The sequence below is a fragment of the Elephas maximus genome, chromosome 4 (genome assembly GCF_024166365.1).
Source record: "Elephas maximus indicus isolate mEleMax1 chromosome 4, mEleMax1 primary haplotype, whole genome shotgun sequence".
Taxonomy (NCBI): Eukaryota; Metazoa; Chordata; class Mammalia; order Proboscidea; family Elephantidae; genus Elephas; species Elephas maximus.
Genome location: NC_064822.1, coordinates 120,179,485 through 120,202,539, shown reverse-complemented (window position 1 = coordinate 120,202,539; position 23,055 = coordinate 120,179,485). Strand labels below are relative to the sequence as shown.

Sequence of the window (23,055 nt, the reverse complement as noted above, 5' to 3'; positions counted from 1 at the left end):
AGAATCACCATCAGCATAAAGCTGATTCCGATGAGGTAGAGATCAAACATAGCTCCACTTTCCAAACATTTCACTACTTCTGACACAAGCCGATCTTCCCACCACACTCTCTACTTCTCTGCTTGATTTGATAATTCATTTCAATGGCCACACAGAACTGATAGTCCATACTTTTATGTGGTTTTTTAGGGAAGTTACAGGTACAACTCTGAATCAGGATCAACTTGGAAGTAACAGGATACAACTGAGGAGATCAGATACAGTTCTTCAATCAGGACAGCTTCCAACCAAGATGATTCTCATATTCTTCTTGGTCGTATCTACCCACAGGTGGGCCTTCTCTTGGCTTTGCCTTGCTTGGGCAAGCGTTACAGCTTTTTAACTTTGTTGATAAGTGCCCAGAAGCACCCTACTCCGCCAGCAAGCCTCCTGCCGGAAGGCACTCATTTCTCTCTTGCCCAGTGGGTTGGCAAGCCCACTTGGGCTGCCTTGCACTGGTCTCCTGGTAACCACCACTTGTACTGCTGCCACCATTTCTCTGCTGCTAGGCTGTGCTGTGGTTGCCGCCATTTCTTGCAGTCTCCCACAGTCTCCAGTGTTAAGCTCCCTTTCTCTGCTCTGTCTAGGAGGTTCTAAGCACACAGACCCCGGTTCCAAAGGACACACTCTACTCCAGACTCTTCTTGATGGTAGTGAGGTCCCAGTCAACCTCTGTGGTATTGGCCCTGTAAGTCTAGGAGGATAACAAAACCCACCAATCCCTGCAGTAGACAACAGTTGCTTAATTTGCATAGTGACCAACCAAGGCCCCACAAGGTTACTTAATTCTACTGAGCGATTTTGTGTACACCCTATTTGCATAGTGGACTAACCAACCCCTTGTAAGATCATGCTCCAGCCAATTGTTGTGGGCAGAATTATAAACCCAAGTTCTAAAAGATCATATATAGACAGAAACCCATTGTATTGCACAGAATAAAACCAGTGCTCCCTTCTTTCTCTTTATTTAGCACTTTTCAAGATAAGTAGTTGTAGTCATTATTATGAATAATAAGGTGACCCCCTAAAATTTATTTAAGTATCATTAAGAATTATAGATTTCTATGTATTTTATGTGTGCTTGATATGTTATGGCCCAGTGGTTAAGAGCTTTGTTGCTAAGCAAAAGGCTGGCAGCTCAAATCCACCAGCTGCTCCTTGGAAACCCTACGGGACAGCTCTACTCTGTCGCATACGGTCACTAGGAGTAAAAATTAACTAGATGGCAACAGGTCTGTTAAGTGTAGTATGTTGTAGTAAATATTATTTTTAAAATAAAATTTTCCCACCTTTCGAAATCTACCAGGTTACTCTTGTGTCCTTTCATATGACTCCAGTAGTCTTTGCTATAATCTTTTCTTTCAGGAACAGCAAAATGTCATAAGTTAATTTTGTACTTTTTTGTCCCCAGACCTGGATTCAGACATTTCTTAAAAACTCCTATTATTTTTGTTGGGAAATGATAATAGAGATTATCGCTTGGTAATAGAGAATCTCATAGTAACTGAGTTTTCATTGCTTCTAGACCTTTATATTGCGCAGATCAAGGAAATTCTACTCTACAAAAATAAAAATCATGAGTTCACACTGACATTTCCAGTTCAAAGGTAATGGGTTTTACTTATTTTGCTTATTTTGTTATTGTTGGTAGGTGCCATCAAGTTGGTTCCAACTCATAGCTACCCTACATACAATAAAACAAAGTACTGCCCAGTCCTGCACCATCCTCACAATCACTGTTACGCTTCAGCCCACTGTCGCAGCCACTGTGTCAATCCATTTCCATAAGGGTCTTCCTCTTTTTCACTGACCCTGTATTTACCAAGCATGATGTCCTTCTCCAGGGACTGATTCCTCCTGATAACACGTCCAAAGTACGTAAGACATAGTCTCGCCATCCTTGCATCCTTGCTAAAGAGCATTCTGGTTCTACTTCTTCCATGACAGATTTGTTCATTCTTTTGGCAATCCATGGTATATTCGATACTCTTTGCCAACACCACGATTCAAAGGTGTCAATTCTTCTTCGATCGCCCTTATTCATTGTCCAGCTTTCACATCCATAGGAGGTGACTGAAAACACAATGGCCCTTTGTAATCTGTTCGGCTCTTTTACTTCCTCATTTCTTCCTTTCTCTTTAGCTACTCGAAGTTCAAGAGCAAGTTTCAGAGTTTCTTCTGATACTCATTTGGAGCATATGTACAAAACATAAATTCAGCCAGGCAGACCCCAAGTAAACCCAGGAATTGTTATATCCCACATACCCACTTCCTTCTCCCAGGATCATCAATCTCCCCTGGGCAGAAATGAGTGAGTGCCTTACGAGAGACCAATAGTGTTAGTCTAGCTCAGGTCTTTCCAAAGCAAACAGGTGGATGTGCAGCCTTTGTAATTTGCATCTCTCCTTCTCATACCCAATACAAAGCCAAGCTTGATAGCCCATCTGTGCAACAAAATTATTCTTAAACCCTCAGATCAGCACTGTGCTTTATCTTATTTAAACTCCTCTCACATTCAGTATGTGCAAAAATTCCTTTGAACACATAATCAGTAAAAATTTATAAACTTATTTTATAGACAAGTATGTTGAATCTAGTTATTTGGTTTATATTTAAAAGCTGAAACCTTACACTTTAAAAGTGATAGATGAAAATAAAAATGGCTTTATATCACTCTTACTTGTTTAACTAACATTTACCCCCACTTCTAGTCATGTAAATGTAGTATACAAGTCTTATATCCCTTTACAATCAGAATCAATGGGTTATGTGAACATTAATAAGAACTCCAAAAATTACCACTGTCAACTTTAACTTCACTATAACAAAGTACAGCCATTTTAGAAAATCTTTTTGATAAACTTTTTATAAGGAAAACAACTTTTTTCCACATATTTTAGTTATGAATTAGAAAATCATTTAATCAATTAAGAGCATTGGGAATTTTTTTAAATACAAAAATACTTTCAATATCACCATCAAAGTTATGACAATTTTATTCATAACATTTATATGTTTTTAATGTATATCTATGTTTTTTGGCAGATCATTCCCCTCTGTCCCCTATAACTAAGTTTTTGTTTTTTTTTTTCTTATACTCTACTGTTGAAACATGAATTGCTATCCTTGATGAACTTATTTGAGGTGCCCCAAACACATTTCAAAACATCTTTTCAGACGGGCAATTTCTGTTATAGGTAATAAAACCCATTTTTATCTTTAATTTTACTTTCCTTTCTCAAATTATGGAAACCCTGGTGGTGTAGTGGTTAAGTGCTACGGCTGCTAACCAAAAGGTTGGCAGTTCAAATCCACTAGGTGCCCCCTGGAAACTCTATGGGTCAGTTCTACTCCGTCCTACAGTGCTGCTATGAGTCAGAATCTATTCGATGGCAATGGGCAACGGGCTTCTCAAATTATTAGAAATTTCTGCCACTATCCTCAATTTTTGCAGGCATTTTAGGTCTTGATTCTAAACATTACTGCCATTTCTGCATATACATATTAATAAATTTTAGTTGTTTTTAGAATTATGGAAGTCATATATGCTCGCTATTGACAACCTGATATATGTACTAAAAATAATTTAGCATCACTGGTAATCCTCCCACCAATAGAAAACCATTGTAAGTGTTTTGATGCATTTCCTTCCATTGTTTCTTCTCTGTTTGTAAATACATAAATTTCTATGTGTGAGTATGTGATATACATTAAGTTCTTGGCTTATTAATATCTGCTTGATTTTTTCACTGTTTGGATATATAACTACCTATGTATTTTCTTATTTGGCCATTTAAACTTTAAAGTAATTAAACTGTAAATGTAACAAAAAATACTAATTTTCCCAGGATTGAACTATTAATGTAAAAGGAATAGTTCTAGAAAACATCTCCCAAAACTTGCCTTCCATTCAGCAGATCAGAGAGAACTGGCTGCTGTATGGATTACTTTAGGAGAACAGAGCCTGGGAAGCTAGAGTCTACCAAAGAGAGGTAACCTTACCTCTAGTAGAAAGGAGGATGCATTTAGGTGGTATGGAGGCATGGCATTGAATCACACTGAGTCATGACTCCTATTGACAAACTTATTCTCCTTTTCATGTCTTTTTATTTCTGATTTTGTCAAGAAAAAACCCATTTTGGTTTTTTTCTAACATATTATTAACACCTGTCTAAAAAAAAAGAAAGACAACAATCCATTGTTGTCAAGTTGATTCCAACTTACGGCAACCCCATATCCTTCAGAGTAGAGCTGCAGTCCATAGGCTTGTCATTGGCTGTAAAGTTACAGATGTAGATTACCAAGCTTTTCTTCTGTGGTACTGCTAGATGGATTCAAACTGCCAACCTTTTGGTTAGCAGTCAAACACAAATTATTTGTGCCCCTGCAGGGAAGTCTAACACACCTCACTAGCACTAACTAATCCCGGTTTTCAACAATGAGAAAGTGGACTTTGGCCTGAGGTTGTGTCAGACAATAGTGTTCAGATAAATTCTATTAACACTACTTAGTTTTTGTTTTGCTTTTTTTTTAATGTTATCTTCTAGTTAAGAAAGATGAACCAGTTTTCTGTGTACAATAGTGATGTGATATTCTATAATATTAACTTAAGTAAAAACATATTTTATGTGTAAAAAAAATGTGAATAGATAAATAGAACTGTCTTGTGGCAGACACTATAAACTGAGTACTCCAAAGACATCCAAAATAAACAAACAAAGCCATTGCCATCAAGTTGATTCAGACTCATAGAGACCCTATATAGGACAGAGTAGAACTGCCCCATAGGGTTTCCAAGGAGCGGCTAGTGGATTCGAACTGCCTGCCTTTTGGTTAGCAGCTAAGCTCTTAACCACTGTGCCATCAGGGCTCTGCAAAGACATCCACACCCCCCCATTTTCTCTTGCTTTCTGGATTAGTTACCTATTTCTGTGTAACAAATATTATAAACGTAGAAGATTAAAACAATGCCCCTTTATTACCTCACAATTCTGTGAGTAAGAACTTGGAAGAACTGTAATTTCTCTGTTCTGCATCTCATAAGGCCACAACCAAGGTATTGGCTGGTATGACTTCTTACCTAAAGGTTCTTGGAGAGAATCTGCTTCCAGATTCATTCAAGCTGTCAGCAGAATTCATTTCCATGCAGCTGTAGAAGTGAGCTCCACTTTCAATTGCTGGCTATTGACCAGAAACCATTCTCAGCTTCCAGAAGCCACCCACATTCCCTGGCTCAATTTCCTCCTTACTTTTGGACAAGACAAATTAATGTTCTACTTTTTTAACTCACACTTTATACCCTTTTTGTTACTTGCAGGGGAAAATAATCTTAATGCAATATTCTAATTATGTATAGCAAAAGTCATGGATGTTACATGATTGCACAAATTCTGAAACAAAAACTTTAAACTTTGTACAAGTTACCTCCATATCAGCATAAATCCACTTTACAATAGCAGTAGTACAGGTAAGATGCAGGCACATCATAAGAAAATTTTGATTGAGAAATAACAGTGAGACAGAGAGAGAATTCAACTATCCAAGTACAGATGCCATTGTTTGCTGATGAGGAGAGGGTGGTTTCATGGAATAGAGAGAGACCAAGCGGTTATAACAAGTGTTGAAAGGTGGTGGGACAAAATAACCCATTCCACAAATGGCTAAGTATGTTAATAGTTAAAACCTTAGCTTCTTCTTAGGGCATATTTGGTTAAGTATCATTTTACCTCAAGATAAAAGGTTATTAGATATTTACAGAAAAATATAATGGTAGTGATGGCTAGAAATTCAGCTAGTCTCATAGATCTAAAGAATCTTGTATTTCTCTTTATGTTGCTCAGGACTTTCTGTGTCTGCATGGCTTCTCATCTAGTCTCCATTGGCTTCTCTGCAAAGTAAAATCTATTACAAGCCTTTTAATTTGTTTCCCTTCGTGACTTGGATATGACGGCTTTGGGTTTCGATGGTGTCCATTACAACCCCAACTCTGCATAAACCTACAGTTTCAAATTCTAATACCTTCTGCGGAGCAACGGGTTTCTTTATGCGGCCTTTCTAGCCCTGGGTTTGTAATTCTTCAAAAATAATTGGTCGAACTTACAGCCAACATGGCGCCATAGACAGAAGCACCACATCATGCCTCCATAGCAAAGACCTGAAAAACTAACCAAAACAGAGACAAACATCATTCCTGGAACCCAAAGTGTCAAATGAGGAGATTAAGAACTCAGCTAAACACCGAATGGAATAAGAAACTGACAGAGGACTGGGATAGAAAAGAGATATTTGCCGAGGTTCCTTTTCAGCTAACACAGCACGGATCCACCATCTTGGATTCCAGTCGGAGACTGGTTGAGGGGAACAGGGGAAAGCAGGTTCACGGAGCTCTCAGCAGGAGACGGAGCACCCAGTAACCAGAGATACACACACGCTTTCCCACCCCCTATCCTCTTCCTGCTGCTCCACCTCCAAGCTTCCTGGCTGGCTGAGGTGGTTGGGCCTGCTGGGAACTGCAACACCTGCGCCGCTTGGATTTGCCCCACCCCCATTGCTGATCAGTAAACACAGAGTACAGGAAACCACTTCAGGAAGTACCCAGAAGGAGACGGCACTCAGTTTAAACACCGTTGTTATAGAACCTGTCCTGAAAAAAAAAAAAAAAAAAAACTTACAGTGAAGAATTTGAATGCAAAGAGAGCAGTCCCAATTGTGGCAACTATGACCAAAATGAGTGCTTCTGGTGTGAAGAGGCCTTCTTCCTCTTGGGCGGCCATTGTGTGAAGAATTGTGGCCCTGGCTTCTGTAGCGATCCAGAAATGGGAGAATGTGAGCCCTGCTTCAGAGCCCGCAAAACCTGCATGTGCCTTGGCTAGGACGAATGCAGGAGTTGCCAAGAAAGACTGCAGCTGCTGCACGGGAAATGTGTCCATCCTGCCCAGACCCAAGTAGAAGGCAAATTCTGGAATGAACCTGTCCCACAGCAAGCCCATCTTTGGTGAAGAACCTGCTGCAAGAACGACAAAGGTGGAAAGTTCAAATCAAAAGAGACATCTTGAGAAAACACCAGACTTGTCATTCTTCTTGTAAAACCTGTAATGGGTCTGCAGCTCTGTGTACTTTGTGTCCAAAAGGTGTGTACCTGTTGGCTCAGGCCTCTGACTCCTTCTGCCCCCAAGGCACATGGCTCTCAGCAAGGAGTGGCAGCTGTGAGAACCGTACAGAGCTCTGTGTCTCTTGCTCCGAAGCCAATCTTTGCAAAGAGTTCGGGACTTAGCCTGAGCATCCTCTCTTCCTCCATGATGGCCGGTGCTACTCCAAGTGCCCCGAGGGCTTTTATGCAGAAGCAGGTCTCTGTGAATGCTGCAGCTCAGTCTGTGTGAAGGAAAAGTCACCCACTGCTTTTCTTGTGAAGATTTCATGCTGGAGCAGATGGGTGTGAAGCCTGCTCTCAGAGACACGTGCCTGTGAAGGGCGTGTGCAGGCGGTGCCCAGAGATGTGCCAGGACTACATCCACAAGGAGACGTGCAAAGAGTGCATGACAGGCTTCTTCCTGTACAGTGACATGTGCTACCAGTCCTGTCCCCGAGGCTTCTATGAAGACTCCAGCCAGTGTGTCCCCTGCCATGAAGACTGCCTGTAGTGCCGTGGCCCTGATGAGGATGACTGTGACCTCTGCACCAACACATCCTTGGTTATGCATGATGGGCAATGTTTGGACAAGTGTCCAGCAGGGACTTACTTTGAAAGAGAAACTAACCATTGCAAAGATAGCCATAAGACAGGCCAGTCCTGCACATCACTGGGGACCTGCACAACCTGCCAAGAAGGCTGAGGAAGAACAGCCATGGGTGCTCTGTGGCTTACAAGGAGTGCACCCACGTGGAGTAGTGGGATGAGGAGGCTTACGGGTACAAGCCCTGTCACACCAAGTGTCTCAGCTGGTGCCCACCGAGGGCCAGTGTTACACCTGCCCAAGGGACAGCCTTCCTCTCAACATGACCTGTGTGGAGGACCGTGCTGAGGGCTACTGTGCTGATGAGGAGAGCCACCGGTGTGCCCCTGCCACAGCTCTTGCAGGACATGTGAGGGAAGGCACAGCATGCAGTGCCAGTCCTGCCCACCCGGCTGGTTCCAGCTGGGGAAGGAATGCCTGCCCCAGTCCAGGGAAGGGTATTATGCGGGAAACTCCACTGGCCAGTGTGAGAGATGCAATAAGAGCTGCAAGGCATACTGGGGCCCGCAGCCTGTAGACTGTCCTGCTATACATTTTTCTTTCTGCTCCGCTCCAAAGGAGACTGTTACTGCACCTGCCCAGAGCGTTACCATGCAGACCAGAGCACACAGGCCTGCGAGAGATGCCATACGACGTGCAATAAATGCAGAGGAAAAGGAGCATAGATTTGCTTGTCCTGTGTGTGGAGTTACCACCTCGTGAAAGGAATCTGCACTTTGGACTGTTTTACAGGGAAGTACAGGGTGGGAGAGGGAGGTAAATTTAACTGTGAAAACTGCCACGATAGTTGTGTGGAATGCAGGGGCCCTGGAGCTAAGAACTGCACCATGTGCCCCGCCAACCTGTTACTACACATGGATGACAGCCACTGCCGCCACTGCCTCCACTGCTGTACTGCCTCTAATCCCATCAACATTCAAGAGTACTGTGACTGCCAGGACACCATCCAGCAGCGCATTCTTCGAACAAGTGAGATCGAGCCTATAGCTGAGCGCCCCAGCACAGCTCTGCTTTTCATCTCCTTCATCATGCTGGTGCTTCTGCTCAGGGCAGCGGTGCTTGTCTGGAGGAAATCGCCGAGCCGAGCCCAGCCAACAAAAAAAGGCTGGGTATGAATGGGTGGCTGACCCGAACGACGCTTCTCTTCCTATGAGGGCCACCATCGTCAAAGCACCAGCTGTGAAGAGAAATCAGGTGATTGAGTACAGGAACCGGGACTACGATGACGATGGCAGGGATGACATCGCCCAGATGGGCCAAGATAGCATCCTCTACCGGAAATTTAAATACGGGCTGCTGGATGGTGATGATGAAGATGACCTGGAATACCACGATGAGAGCTATTCCTATAAGTAAACAAAGGCCACCCCACCCCATCCCATTCCACTCATAGGCATGTGTGTGAGCATTACTGTATGTGTTTTTATCCACAGACACAGTGCCCACGTGTGAGAGTTCATATCTGAGTTCCTAATCACGAGCCCGAACAGTGTATGTTAAAAAAAAGAAGAAAAAGATTGGTTGAGTAGCAATCTTGCAAGCGATTGGTTGGTTTACTATCCCCGTAAGTGTTTGTAAGTGATTGGTTGGTTTATGACCCACGGTAGAGTTGACCTTTGCTGGGATTGGCTGGGGGGCCCTGCCCAATCTAACCTTTACCATAATTGGTTAGGGAGTACACCTTGTAATTAACTAGGAGTGGGTGGGCTAGCCTGTAAAAGCCCTAGAACACAGAGGTTCAGATGGGGCTTCCCGATTGGCCGGAGCGGGGCCGGGGGTGGCGGGGCGGGGGGGGGCGTGGGGGGAAGCACATCTCTTTGGGCAAAAGGCCCTGCCCTGCAACTCTTCCAGACCAAGTAGACATGTGGTGGCAGTGGAGACGAGGCAGCAGTGGCAGCAGTATCAGAAGCAGAGACAGAAAGCAGACCCAGAGGTGGCAGCAGAGCGTAAAGACTGAACCCCAGCCAAGAGCTGAGAGGAGCGACCAATAGCAAAACTTAAAAAGTGACATCATTAAGTTTCCTATTTGAAAGTTTCCTGATGGATGAGAATAAATATTGGTTTGGGGAAGGGTCCAACAGGTCCCTTTTCAGATGTAAGCAGGTCTTCTTTTAGATACTGAGGCCCCATGCTGGGACCCCTCCCCAACCTTGCCCTTTGCATATCTTCCTTTCTGGTCATATCCTTTGTTTATATCCTCTATGATTAAAGTTGTTACTGCAGTTATGTTGTTTGCATGAGTTTTCTGTGACTAGTCCAATGAATTATTGAAGCCAATAGACAAAGAGTGCCATGGGGGGAATGGTGGAGAACCTGGAGAACAACGGGCTATAGTTGACCTCCACCTCATAGGAACCAGCTTGGTGCTAATTCTTATGGTCACAGTTATCCTTTCAGCTGGTGTCTGAGTTCTTCTCTTATTCAAAACCAAAACCAAACCAAATCCATTGCAGTTGAGTCGATTATGACTCATACTGACCCAATCAGACAGAGTAGAACTGCCCCATAGGGTTTCCAGTGAGCTACTTCTCTTTTTATATCTGCATAATTCAGACCCTGTGTTCCAAACCCTGATTTTTGATAGAGGCACCAGCTTTGGTGTGACATCCACATGGGTCTAACAGCATCATGTGACCATGGCATCAGTGTTCTAGGCTACAGAACAGGACCCGCCAGCTGTGAACGCGGCATGTTTTTTTAAGGAAGGGAGAATAAACAGGAAAAAAATGACAACACTCTCCAGTATAGTGTTTTACACTTTAGTCAATTGTATATATATCTTATAGCATGGAAAACTAGTGACTAATTAGAAAGTGTGCTATATAGCACTTTCCTGGCTTCCAATGAAAAATTTATAACTGAAATTACTTTTACCCAAAGGAATTTATTGATTTTTCCAGGATGGGCTGGTTTGTAGCTTGGAATAACTGGAATCAAGGACTTAACCACGTCAGCAATCTTTACACTGTTCCTCTCCATTTTCCAATGCTGGACAGTTTCACCCTGTCCCTTTCTAGCCCGTTATCTTCTATGAAGACAAGTCTGACCTCATAGATATTTCAAATCCAAGATCTTCAAACCTACTGAGAAAAAAGTAACACCTCTTCTCCTCTTCTTATTAAAATATTCTGGTTAAGGAAACTTATTCCAACTTTTTGAAATTATACTCTAGTCAATACAGCCAAGTAACTGAAGTATCATGACTGACCTAGCCAGGATCATACTTACTTTACACCTACTCTGGGAAGTGCTTACTTTACAAAAATAAAGGAAACTATTTCAAAAAAAAAAAAAAGTTGCCACTTTTGAGAGTGTCACGTATGCACCTATAATGAAGCTATAAATCCGTGAAGGTTAATCAAATGGTCAAATTCTTATATTACAGGAACACAAATCTCAATCCCTAAATTTATTTTTCTTATTGCACCTCCACAGGAAAAATGTGTGAAAGGAGTTCTCATAAGTAATAATGGAAGTTTATCTCTTGTTTGTTAATAAAGCAGTTGTATCTGAAACACTCTCTTCATTTGCAGCCTTAAATGATGAGGAAGTCCAGGTTAGAGATGCCACCTATGTGTAAACAAATAGTTCACTTTCACTCAATTGTAATCATCAAGCTACTAAACAAATATTTTGTAAATCAACTTTTAAGTCAAATATCACAATTTATAACATCATGATTTTGTATATAGCCCTCAGTTTTAAAGCTGTTTTCCCTTGTCCCAGGTAAGGAACAAAAATCAGACGGGGGATGGCAAGGGTAAAAAATCATTCTTTCTTCTACATGGTTGTTGTTGTCGTTAGTTGTTGTCAAGTCACTTCCAACTCATAGTAACCCCACGTGTGCATAGCAGAACTAGTCCATGGGGTTTTCAAGGCTGTGACGTTTGGGAGTAGATCTCCAGGCATATCTGGGTGTGTACGAACTACCAACCTTTCAGATAGTAGTCAAGTGCTTTTAACTATTTACACTGCCCAAGGACTTCTCTGAGGTTATTAAGACATATTGCAGGTGCCCTTTCGAACCAAGAAGGAAAGGTATGAATAACCAAAGGTGATTCCATTTGCTAAACCACTGAGTCCAAGTCTTACAGGAAAAGAAGAATGCAGATGAATATTATACAAAGGTCAGCCACAGACACATAACTGTAAATTATATAATGGCAGCTGTGCCACAGAATCTTTAAATAATAAATGTATTTAAAGATTTATATAATAAACACTAAACAATGAAAAGTTATTACCAATATTGACATTAGACAAAACAGAATTTAGGGAGAAGACATTAATAAAAATAAACATTGATTGCAAACAATATAAAGGAAACAAACTGACAGGGACATATTAAAATAATAAATTTATATTCATTTCTAACTACGTAGCCAAAGAAATACATGAAGCAAAACCTGTGGAAGTTAGATGGAGAAATTAACAAACCCACAAATCATAGTGGAAAATCTGTATACAACTCTAGCAGAATACGGATACAAAGTAGATCAGAATTTTTAGTAATATAGAATGTTTGAAAAACAAGACTAATAATCTTACTGCATGCTGTGTGCTGCAACCAAGTAGATATTATACATTATTAACAAGTAGATATTAAATCATTATAAAAATTGGCTTTATGTGTGCTACATCACTGTTAAGCCTCAACATATTTCAAAGGAATTGATTTCATACAGTCTGTGTTCTATGATTACACACACACACATGCTAGCACAAAATTAGAAATCAACCATCAGACACTATATATTTTTTGTGTGTGAGAGAGACTAAAGATGGTATTAAGTCATTATTCTGAAAGCTGAAATAGTCTGACCCAATACTGTTGGAAAGGCAATAGAAACAATAAATTGTGCTGCCAAGGAAAAAATCAAACATTTTCTAAAAAGAACTAAGATTTAGGTTGCAAATGTCTATGTGATTTGTAGTATCTACACTGGGTAATCATAGTGAAGAATCATACAAAGTATTTTATCCCCTGGTTGAAACAATTGCTGAGTACAAAACCCAAAAGATATTTAAAGAGGGAGGGGATAAACAATTTTCACTGTTGGTTGCATTAGTCTTTCTAAACCATGATTAAGAAATTAGAACCTTGTTTGAACTGTGGATTAAAAATTCTAGAAGGATTCTTATTCTTGCAATTTAGGTTGTCTTTTTATCTTTTTTTTCTTTCCCTTTAAAAATGGTTTCGCTTCTGTAATATTAGAGAATACTTATGCTTATATAGTAAAAAAAAAAAAAAAAAAGCTTATATAGTAGAGGAATAACCTTGAAATCCCATGGCATACATTCTCTCTCCACATTAGAAGAAAGTATGAAATGCCAGAAGGAATACTGTATCATGAAAAATTGAGAAAAGAAATAAGAAAACAATAGGAAGAAATCCGATTCTGTCTTTGATAAGAAAAAGAAAAAGGCTCTTTGAGTGTGCATCTTCACACTCTAACAGGTAAATGGCAATCAGAGAATGCATAGTAGGAGAATTTTTATCCTCAGGGTAGGAAAAAAAAAAAAAAAAACCTGAAGTTTTGCAAAGTAGGAATCTCCCCTCTGCTAATTGTGTATGGTGGCACTTTTTTAGTTAGAAGTGACAACATGCTTACATGCAGAGATGACTGGGAGCGGCTTTTCTGACTGAGTCGTAGAGCTTATTTTCTGCTCCCTCCACTGAACCAATTATACTTTTAACATCAACTCCCCACAGTGACAGTTAATACATGACAACCTTTCTTGGTCAAACATGCCTTACTTAAACGGTAGTTTCTCTAGAGAGTTTAAGTGGTTTGACATGGCAATAAATTAGCCAGTGACAGCTCTGTTCCATTTTGTTAGAACAGCATTAAGAAATGAAAGTAGCATGTATCCAGCTACGAATTTTATAGTTAATTCCTCACAAAACATCATTTTAAGCTTCCATTGAAAATGTAATGAGGATCTATATTAACAAAAAGGATGAATGTTTGAAACATAATCAAAACATTATGATGCACCTGTGGGGTAAATTAGATAACTCTTTGGTCTTGAGACACATAATAATTCTTAGGCCCAGGACTGCAGTTTTAGTTCTCAATGAAAGAATACTACATAATCATCTAAGAATGAAAAAGTCTATTTCCTCTGTCTCATTACCAGAAGCAATTTAGGAATGACCTAGCTTAATATTTGAAAAGAAACATGGCATCATAGAATTGAAATGATTGAAAGAGTAATGTTATCTTAATGGCTCTAAGAAGAACCTCTAATCTTTCAGGGGAATATTTCCTAAATGAACCCTACAGAAGATCTGCAAGTATTTAGAAACAAAAAAGTTTTTGTGAACAAGTAAGTCTGGGAAATGCTACATATTCTATTCTGTTGCTTGTACATTTGCAATGTACTGTGTCAAATTAAAAGCACTAAGAAACCTCTTGAAATGAAGAGACAGAATTAACTTTGCCTAAACCAGCCCAAGCTTGTGTGGAATGGGCCAAGCAGCTTTTGTTGTTTTTTCTTTCCTTTGGGGAGGAAGAAAGGGGAAGAGAATGGTGGGTCCTCATTCACCTAGTGTTACCCAGAACACAGGTTTAAAAAGTTGATTTGGAGATTTGGAATTCTTGTCCAGACAGGCACTTAATTAGTTACTTGCATGTATGTCAACCAGAAAATTTTACGTTCTTTTGGCCCATGTAAATACATAATTAAAGTGAAGTATATATATATAACATATTTCCCTGTCTTAATTAATTCTTAATATTTAACAAAAAGTTATTCCTGTTATTTAGAAACCAAATGAATAATAAAATTGTCATAGATAGTAAAAAATTAAGTGGCATTTAGTAATTATTTAGTCAACGTCTTCATCTACAAAAAAAAAAAAGGAAAATGGGCTCTTTTTCTGCATGACATCAAGTTGTGAATACTTACATAGTTTCACATGATTTTTAAAAATTATAGTGTTTCCATCTTCTGTGTGTGTGTGTTTAAGTTTTCTCATACAATTTAGGAAAACATCATAACCCATATTAATAGATAACAAGCCTTTTGAACATAAAAAAAAAATGAAGATATCAGTCTCTCATTTTCCCATCGGGGAATGCTTGTGTAAGCTTTGATTATAAGAAGGAAATAACTGATTTATCCCATGTAAATATACGGAAATTATTCTCAATATCATTATGTAGCCACATTTCACAAGTCAGTAAACCATGGGATGGAAATATATGGAGTCAAGGGGGAAAAAAAAAGCAGAAACAGGAATCTGGAAAAAGTAAGGTTAAAAAAAATGAAAAAAAAAGTGCCATATTTTGCCCTTTTGACTTTTTCGATAGCTTCTGACAGCTGGCTACACTCAAATGGGGCTTTTGGCCAAGGGCTAGGATTGATTGACAGGTAAGTTTGACTCCATTGAGGACTGGCTCCCAGTGGATCTAAATTAGAGTTGAGCTGCATCCCCAAGTGACTGAGTGATATGGTTCTCATAAGTGATCCATACAGCACCCTTCACAACTGACTCTTCCACTCCTGTGAGGTGAAAATTCTGCTTGTACATTAAGCATTATTAAGGTAAAATATTGAGTCTGATGAAGACCACAGGAAGACTGAAGATCTGTTTAATTTTCAATTGATAAATCTCAGAGGAATTTTCCCAAAAAGAAACACTTCAAGGGACTTAAAGGAACACAAGTATAACTTTTCTGTTATAACTATTTGATACCAAACTTAGTACTTGATGCTAAACTTAAGAATTCCATTCAAACATATTGTTGTTATTAGCTGTCATCAAGTCTGCCTCTGATACATAATGACCCCATGCACAATGGAATGATATGCTGCCCAACCCTACACCATCCCCATGATGGTTTGGGGATCAGATCGTTGTGATCCATAGGGCATTCCTCAGTTGATTTGCATAAGTAGATTGCCAGACTTTTCTTCCTAGCCTGGAAGCTTCACTACAACTCATTGAGCATCATAGCCAACACACAAGCCTCCACTGATGGATGGATGGTGGCTGTGCATGGGGTGCATCGACCAGGGGTCGAATCTGAGTCTCTCACATGGAAGGTGACAATTCTACCAATGAACCACCCCTGCCCTTTAAATACACATCCCTTTTAAAACCAAGTAAAAGGCCTTGACTACTTGCCAAAGTACCAAGGTACAGTTGTTGTTGTGTGCCGTCAAGTCAATTCCTACTCATGAAGACCCTATAGAACAGAGCAGAGCTGCCCCATAGGGTTTCTAAGGAGCAGCTGGGAGATTCAAACTGCCACCCTTGTGGTTAGCAGCCAGAACTCTTAACCACTTCATCACCAGGGCTCCAAGATATCAATTAGCAGGTATTTATTAAGATTCTATTATGTGCTCAGCAAAACCCTAAATATGTTGAGTTAATAGAAAAGCAAAAAAAAAAAAATAGAATGCTTTTATGACATCTCTCACCCTTCTAAAAATATATTCATTGGGTTTTTATTGGAATGAAATTAAACTTCTTAATTGATTTGGGGAGAAATCGACGTCTTTAAAATATTGGCTCTTACCATTCAGAAATATAGTATCTCCCTCCAGTTATTCATTCTTATCAAGCGTCCTCATGGATTTCTTGCAGCTTTTTTTTTTTCCTAGTAATCTTGCACATTATTGTTGAGTTTATTTTTAATACATAATTATTTCTATTTTTATTTGTAGCTTTTTTTTTTTTTTTTTAAGTTGGATGTTAAAGGGCAGTGATTCAAACCTGACTGCATTTTCAAACCCAGGTGCACAGTAAAATCTGAATTGAGGTCAACTTGCATTTCTGTCCTACAAATTATTTGTTACTCAACAACTAAATTTGTAATTAAGTTTTTCCCTTAGTTTTGCTATGGCCTAACTTCTTCATTTATTTTCTTTTTTTCAGTAGGCAGAACTTGAATCAATACATGCAAGTCAGGACATAACCCAAGTTTATCATTTAGTTTCCAAAATTTAAAAACACAAGCAAAAGAAAAATCTGCATAAAATCAAACAATGAAATCTGTGTGATTGATGGCAGAACCATGGTAACAGAAGCAAATATTTGCTCATTTTTAAATTTCCCTCTCATATTTCATTTCGAAACAGGAAGACATTCAGTTTCTTTCATTTTATCTTCCCCTTCTGTTTTAAAAACTGAATTTGTCTTGTCTAAAGCAGGAATATCTGTTTGTTTAGAAGAAAGGTATTGTTGTAATGCCTGGATGCTTCTAATATTGTTATTACCATACTTCATTCTCCTACTGTGAGGAAAATATCACCCAATCTTTTTATGGTTTCATAATAAATGTAGACCACACACCCAACACCCAACCCACTGCTGGACCACACACAGAGCATTTAAATCAAAACCTTTAGGAAGGGCCAAGAGGCACTGGTAAACTTTTTCCATGTTTCTTAGTTGATTCTAACATGAAGTTAGAGTTGAGAGTGACAGTTACAGGACTACGAACTAGTTCTTTATGAAATATCTTTATAAGGTTTGTGTTTTGTTTGTTTTATCTATAATATTCTGTTCAGCTTTTCAAAAGGTATTGATTACCCTGCTTCCAGCTTCTAACTCTCCTGGGGACAAGTGACAAAAGCAGCCACCGTGGCCAATAAAAGCATTCCTTCTTATGAGAGAATGTTTTCTCCTCAATCTACCCTCTTTTTGCCTAGGACAGAGCTCCAGTGTTCAGTTGCCTGACACGATAAGAAATATATATATATATATATCATAATACTCTGCTGTATTTTTAAATTTTTCAGTGCACATCTTCTGTGTTTGTGGAAAGATAAATAGATAGTTAGGTAGGTAAGTAGGTAGATAGATAGATAGACAGATAGATGATAATGTTTTTTCTTATACAATTGCCCCGTGACAAGAAACAAAGGTTTACAAGATGATTTATTAGAGTAAGAAATATGCTCAGTATTCATCAGACAGAATGAATTTAACTGGCCCCTTGAGAAACTATTCCCTATAGCTCTGTTCTCGTAAGTACAAGATTTTACAACCTACTGACTTTCTAATGGAAGGATTCATAATTCTGTAGCACATACTGAACATCTTTGCACTGAAAGTCTTCTAGAGCGAGGTGGGGCTATTATCATGGGGATGGGACAGATTTGAGGCGTGCATTGATTTTGTTTTTTTTTTTTTTTTTTTGGATACTGAATGTGTGACACAAGATTACTTATTTCTCTAGCTCTTTTTGGAAAAATATTAGAAAGATCACATCCCACCCTCCCCACACCCCCCCGCCCCAACTGCAGAGTTGAACACGTATAAGTTATTGTGCCGTATTAGAGAAACCAGGAAATCAGCTTCCTAATCCCAGGACACCAAGCAGTTAATAATCTCTGGGATATAAAGAAGACAATTTAAATGTTAACAATGGAGTAAAATAGGCATTTGTTTCTTTCAATGAACCCCTGAGCAAGGGTTCAATTTCACTGACTGATTAATATCTTCAACATGCTTGCATTTTTTAAAATTTCATTGCGTGTTAGGTGAAAGTTTACAGTCCAAATTAGTTTCTCATTCAAAAATTTATACACAAATTGTTTCAGAACATTGACTGCAATCCCCACAATGTGTCAGCATTCTCCCCCTTTCCCTTTACACCAGGGGTTCTCCATGTCCATTCCTCCAGGCTTCCTGTCCCTTCCTGCCTTCTCATGTTTGCTTTCGAGTAGATGTTGCCTATTTGGTTTCATGTGCTTGATTGAACTAAGAAGGACATTCCTCACATGTGCTATTATTTGTTTTATAGGCCCGTCTAATCTTTGGCTGAAAGGTAGACTTTGGGAGTGGCTTCAATTATGAGTTAGCAGAGTGTCTAGGAACCATAGTCTCAGGGGTTTCTCCAGTCTCTGTCAGATCAATAAGTCTGGTATTTTTGTGTGAATTTGAATTTTATTCTACATTTTTCTCCTGCTCAGCCTGAAACCCACTACTGTGATCCTTTCAGAGCAGTTGATGGTAGTAGCTGGGTGCCATCTAGTTCTTCTGGGCTGAGGCTGGTGGAGCTGTCATTCATGTGGTCCATTAGTCCTTTGAACTGATATTTTCCTTGCATCTTTGGTTTTCTTCATTCTTATTTTCTCCAAACATGATGGGACCAATAGATGTATTTTAGATGGTCGCTCGTAAACTTTTAAGACCCCAGATGTTACTCACCAAAGTAGGATGTAGAACATTTTATTTAAGAACTATGTTATGTCAATTGACCTAGATGTTCCACAAGGCCATGTTCTCCAGCCCTCATTACCAGTAACTCAGCCCCTCAAGGCGTTCAGATGTGTCTAGGAAGCTTCTATGGCTTTGCCTCGATCAAGTTGTGCTGGCTTCCCCTCTATTGTATGTTGTCTTCCTTTTCACCAAAGTTAACCTTTGCCTATTATCTAGTTAATGATATCTGCTTCCCAATCTTTCCCTCCCCCATAACCATCAAAGTTTTTTTTTTTTTTAACTGTGTGTAAACACACGATAGAATTTTGCAAGACCAGTGACTCATTCTTTGGGAATACCTTTTTCCAACAATAAAAACTGCAACTATACATGTGGACCTCACCAGATAGAATATACAGGAATCAAATCAACTACATTTGTGGAAAGAGACTAAGAGAAGCTTTACATCATCAGTCAGAACAAGGCCAGTGGCCAATTGTAGAACAGATCATGAATTGTTCTTATATATGCAAGTTCAAGTTGAAGCTGAAGAAAATTAAAACAAGTCTACAAGACCCAAAGTACAACCTTGAGGTTATTCCATGTGAATTTAGAGACCATCTCAAGAATAAATTTGATGCATTGAACACTAATGACTGAAAACCATACGAGATGCAGGATGATATCAAGGACATCTTACATGAAGAAATCAAAAGGTAATTAAAAATGCAAGAAAGAAAAAGATCAAAATGGTGTCAGTAGAGACTCTGAAACTTGCCCTAGAATGTAGAGTAGTTAAAGCAAATGAAAGAAATGATGAAGTAAAAGAGCTCAATAGAAGATTTCAAAAGACAGCTCGAGAAGACAAAGTAAAGTATTATAATGAGATGTGCAAAGAACTAGAGTAAGAAAACCAAAAAGGAAGAACACACTCGACATTTCTCCAGCTGGAAAAACTGAAGAAAAAACTCAAACCTCAAGTTGCAATATTGAAGGATTCTATGGGAAAAATGTTGATCAACACAGGAAGCATCAAAAGAAGATGGAAGGAATATACAGACACACTGTACCAAAAAGAATTTGTCAACATTCAAACATTTCAAGAGGTAGGATATGACCAAGAACTGATGATATTGAAGGAAGAAGTCCAGGCTGCATTGAAGGCATTGGTGAAAAACAAGGCTCCAGGAATTGACAGGATACCAATTGCGATATTTCACCAAATATATGCAACGCTGGAAGTGCTCACTCATCTATGCCAAGAATTTGGAAGACAGCTACCTAGTTAACCAAGCGGAAGAGATCCATATACTTGTCCACCCCAAAGAAAGATGATCCAACCAAATTCAGAAATTATGAAACAATATTAATATCACATGAAAGTAAAATTATGTTGAAGATAATGCAAAAATGGTTGCAGCAGGGAGCTGCCACAAAATGAAGCTGGATTCGGAAGAAGACGTGGAACAAGTGATATCACTGCTGAGTCAGATGGGTCATGGCTGAAAGCAGAGAATACCAGAAAGATGTTTACCGCATTTTATTGACTATATAAAGGCATTCGACTGTGTGGATCATAACAAATTATGGATAACTTTGCAAAGGTTGAGAATTCCAGAACACTCAACTGTGCTCATGTGTGACTTGTACATAAAACAAGAGGAAATTGTTCAAGCAGAACAAGGGATACTACATTGTATAAAATCAAAAAAAGTGTGATTCAGAGCTGTATCCTTTCACCATACTTACTCAATCTGTATGCTTAGCAAATAATCCAAGAAACTGGGCTGTACAAAGAATACAGTATCAAAATTGGAGGAAGATTCATTAACAACATGTGATATGAAGATGACACAACCTTGCTTACTGGAAGTGAAAAGGACTTGGAGCACTTATTGATGAAGATCAAACGCTACAGTACAATCTTCAGTATGGATTACAGTTCAACATAAAGAACACTAAAATCCTCACAACTGGACCAATAAACAACGTTATAGTAAACAGAGAAAATATTGAAGTTGTGAAGGATTTCATTTTACTTGGATCCACAATCAATGCCCTTGGAAGCAGGAGTCAAAAAATCAAGTGATGTATTGCATTTGGCAAATCTGCTGCAAAAGACCTCTTTAAAGTGTTAAAAAGCCAAGATGTCTCCTTGAGGGCTAAGGTGCACCTGACCCTGGCCATGATACTCTCAATCCCCTTATATGTATGCAAAAGCTGGAGAATGAATAAGAAAGACCAAAGAAGAATTGATGCCTTTGAATTATGGTGTTGGCAAAGAATATTGACTATATCACAGACTGCCAGAAAAACAAACAAATCTGTTTTCAAAGTACAGCCAGAATGCTTCTTAGAAGTGAGGACGGGGAGACTTCATCTCAGGTTCTTTGAACATGTTATCAGAAGGGACTAGTCCCCAAAAAAGGAGATCATGCTTGGTAAAGTGGAGGATCAACAAAAAAGTGGAGGACCTTCAAATGAGATGTATTGACACAGTGGCTGCAACCATGGGCTCAAACATACCCACGATTGTCTGGATGGTGCAGCCATAGACAGTGTTTTGTTCTCTTGTACATAGGGTTCCTATGAGTCAGAACTGACTCGAGGGTACTTAACAACAACATATAATATGGCCATGTATTGAACTAAGACAGCTCTCCTTTGGACTCACCACATTATTTCTAGTTCTACTACTTAAGATTGGCAGCAGCACCCTTTCCAGCTCCCTAAATTCTTGACTAAGGCCAATATATTCTTTCTGAAGCACAATATACTCATACAGTTTTTACTAACAGTCCTCTTCACATACTAACATTGACTTTTTCTTATTTTGATCCCGTGCTGTGACTTTTATAAAAGCAGACATAAAAATTTATTTTATTTATTTATTCATTTGGCTTCTACCTCTAATGTAAAGTCCATCCTTATCAAGGAACATGATTTGTTCATATCTGGATCCACTACACCTGAAAAAGCAGCTGGAATGCAGTAGAAACTAAATTCTTGTTAATTAATTAAGCAAACTACAATTTTGGTAAATATTAGGTAGCAGAGGGCTCAAAGTTGTGAACTCTAGAAAGATCTTGGAGCATGGATTATCCATCTAGCTAATGAGGAAAGATCCGATTACTTGAAAACCAGCAGATCAGAGGAAAGGATTAATATAGAACTTATATTAAGAAATCTACATAAATAGGGGCTTAAATCATGTTCATCACTTTCATAACATTTTTTAATCCTTTGTAACAAATTCTTCTTCAGTAAAAATTTTATTTTGGAAGCCAGGATGGATTGAGACTATTAGAATAATTTAATGCAAACTAAATTAACAAGATAGAAATGAGAAAAAATAGTATAAGTAGAAAGCAGCAATCACTAGTCTGTGAATAAAAAAAATAAACACTACTGATTTAATTACCCTCTGTCAATTGTGGCATCATTAAACATTATCAATTACAAACATGCAAACATGAATGAAAAAATCAACTGAAATTTGCAGAGTTCTGTGGTAAAATGATACAAAGGGCAGCCACTGTAAACCCACTTCCTAGGTTAAGTTTGTACTTCCGAATAATCAACATACCATTGTGGACAGACCCTGGTAAATTTTAAACTCTCTTTGAAGTATTTCAAGACACGCAGTTCAATAGCAATATTTTGCCGGTGTTGTCCATTCTGAATGGAGCGAGGTATTTTTGGCTGTAGTTAGTGATCTCTGAAATCAATTAAGTATGGTTCTGACATCTTGTCAGTTTTAAGGTAACAATTGAATGGGTATGATAATAATGGTAATTTTACTACCATTTGACTTCTCTGACAAATGTAAGTATCCTGAGAATGTTTTAAATATATTTGAAATAAATGACCTAAACAAAGAAACATCAATCGGGAAAATTCCAGATAAATGCATTTATTTACACACACGTAAATATACAGTCTACCTTCTCTTTTACCTCAGATCTTCCTGCAACAGAGTGAAGAAAAGTATGTTTTTCCAAAATGCTTTTTGAAAGAATATTAAGTGATAAAAAAAAAATGTTACTTTGAGAAGCTAATTAAGAGGAGTATTCTCGGATTACCAAAGGGGATCAAGATCCTGCTATGAATGAAAGAAGAAAAATT

At 38.9% G+C, this 23,055-nt stretch overlaps 1 pseudogene; it reads left to right on the top strand.

The window, feature by feature from the left end:
• Positions 1–9,128, top strand: part of LOC126076448 (proprotein convertase subtilisin/kexin type 5-like) — a 33,073-nt pseudogene extending 23,945 nt beyond the window's left edge.
• Positions 9,129–23,055: the final 13,927 nt, after the last annotated feature.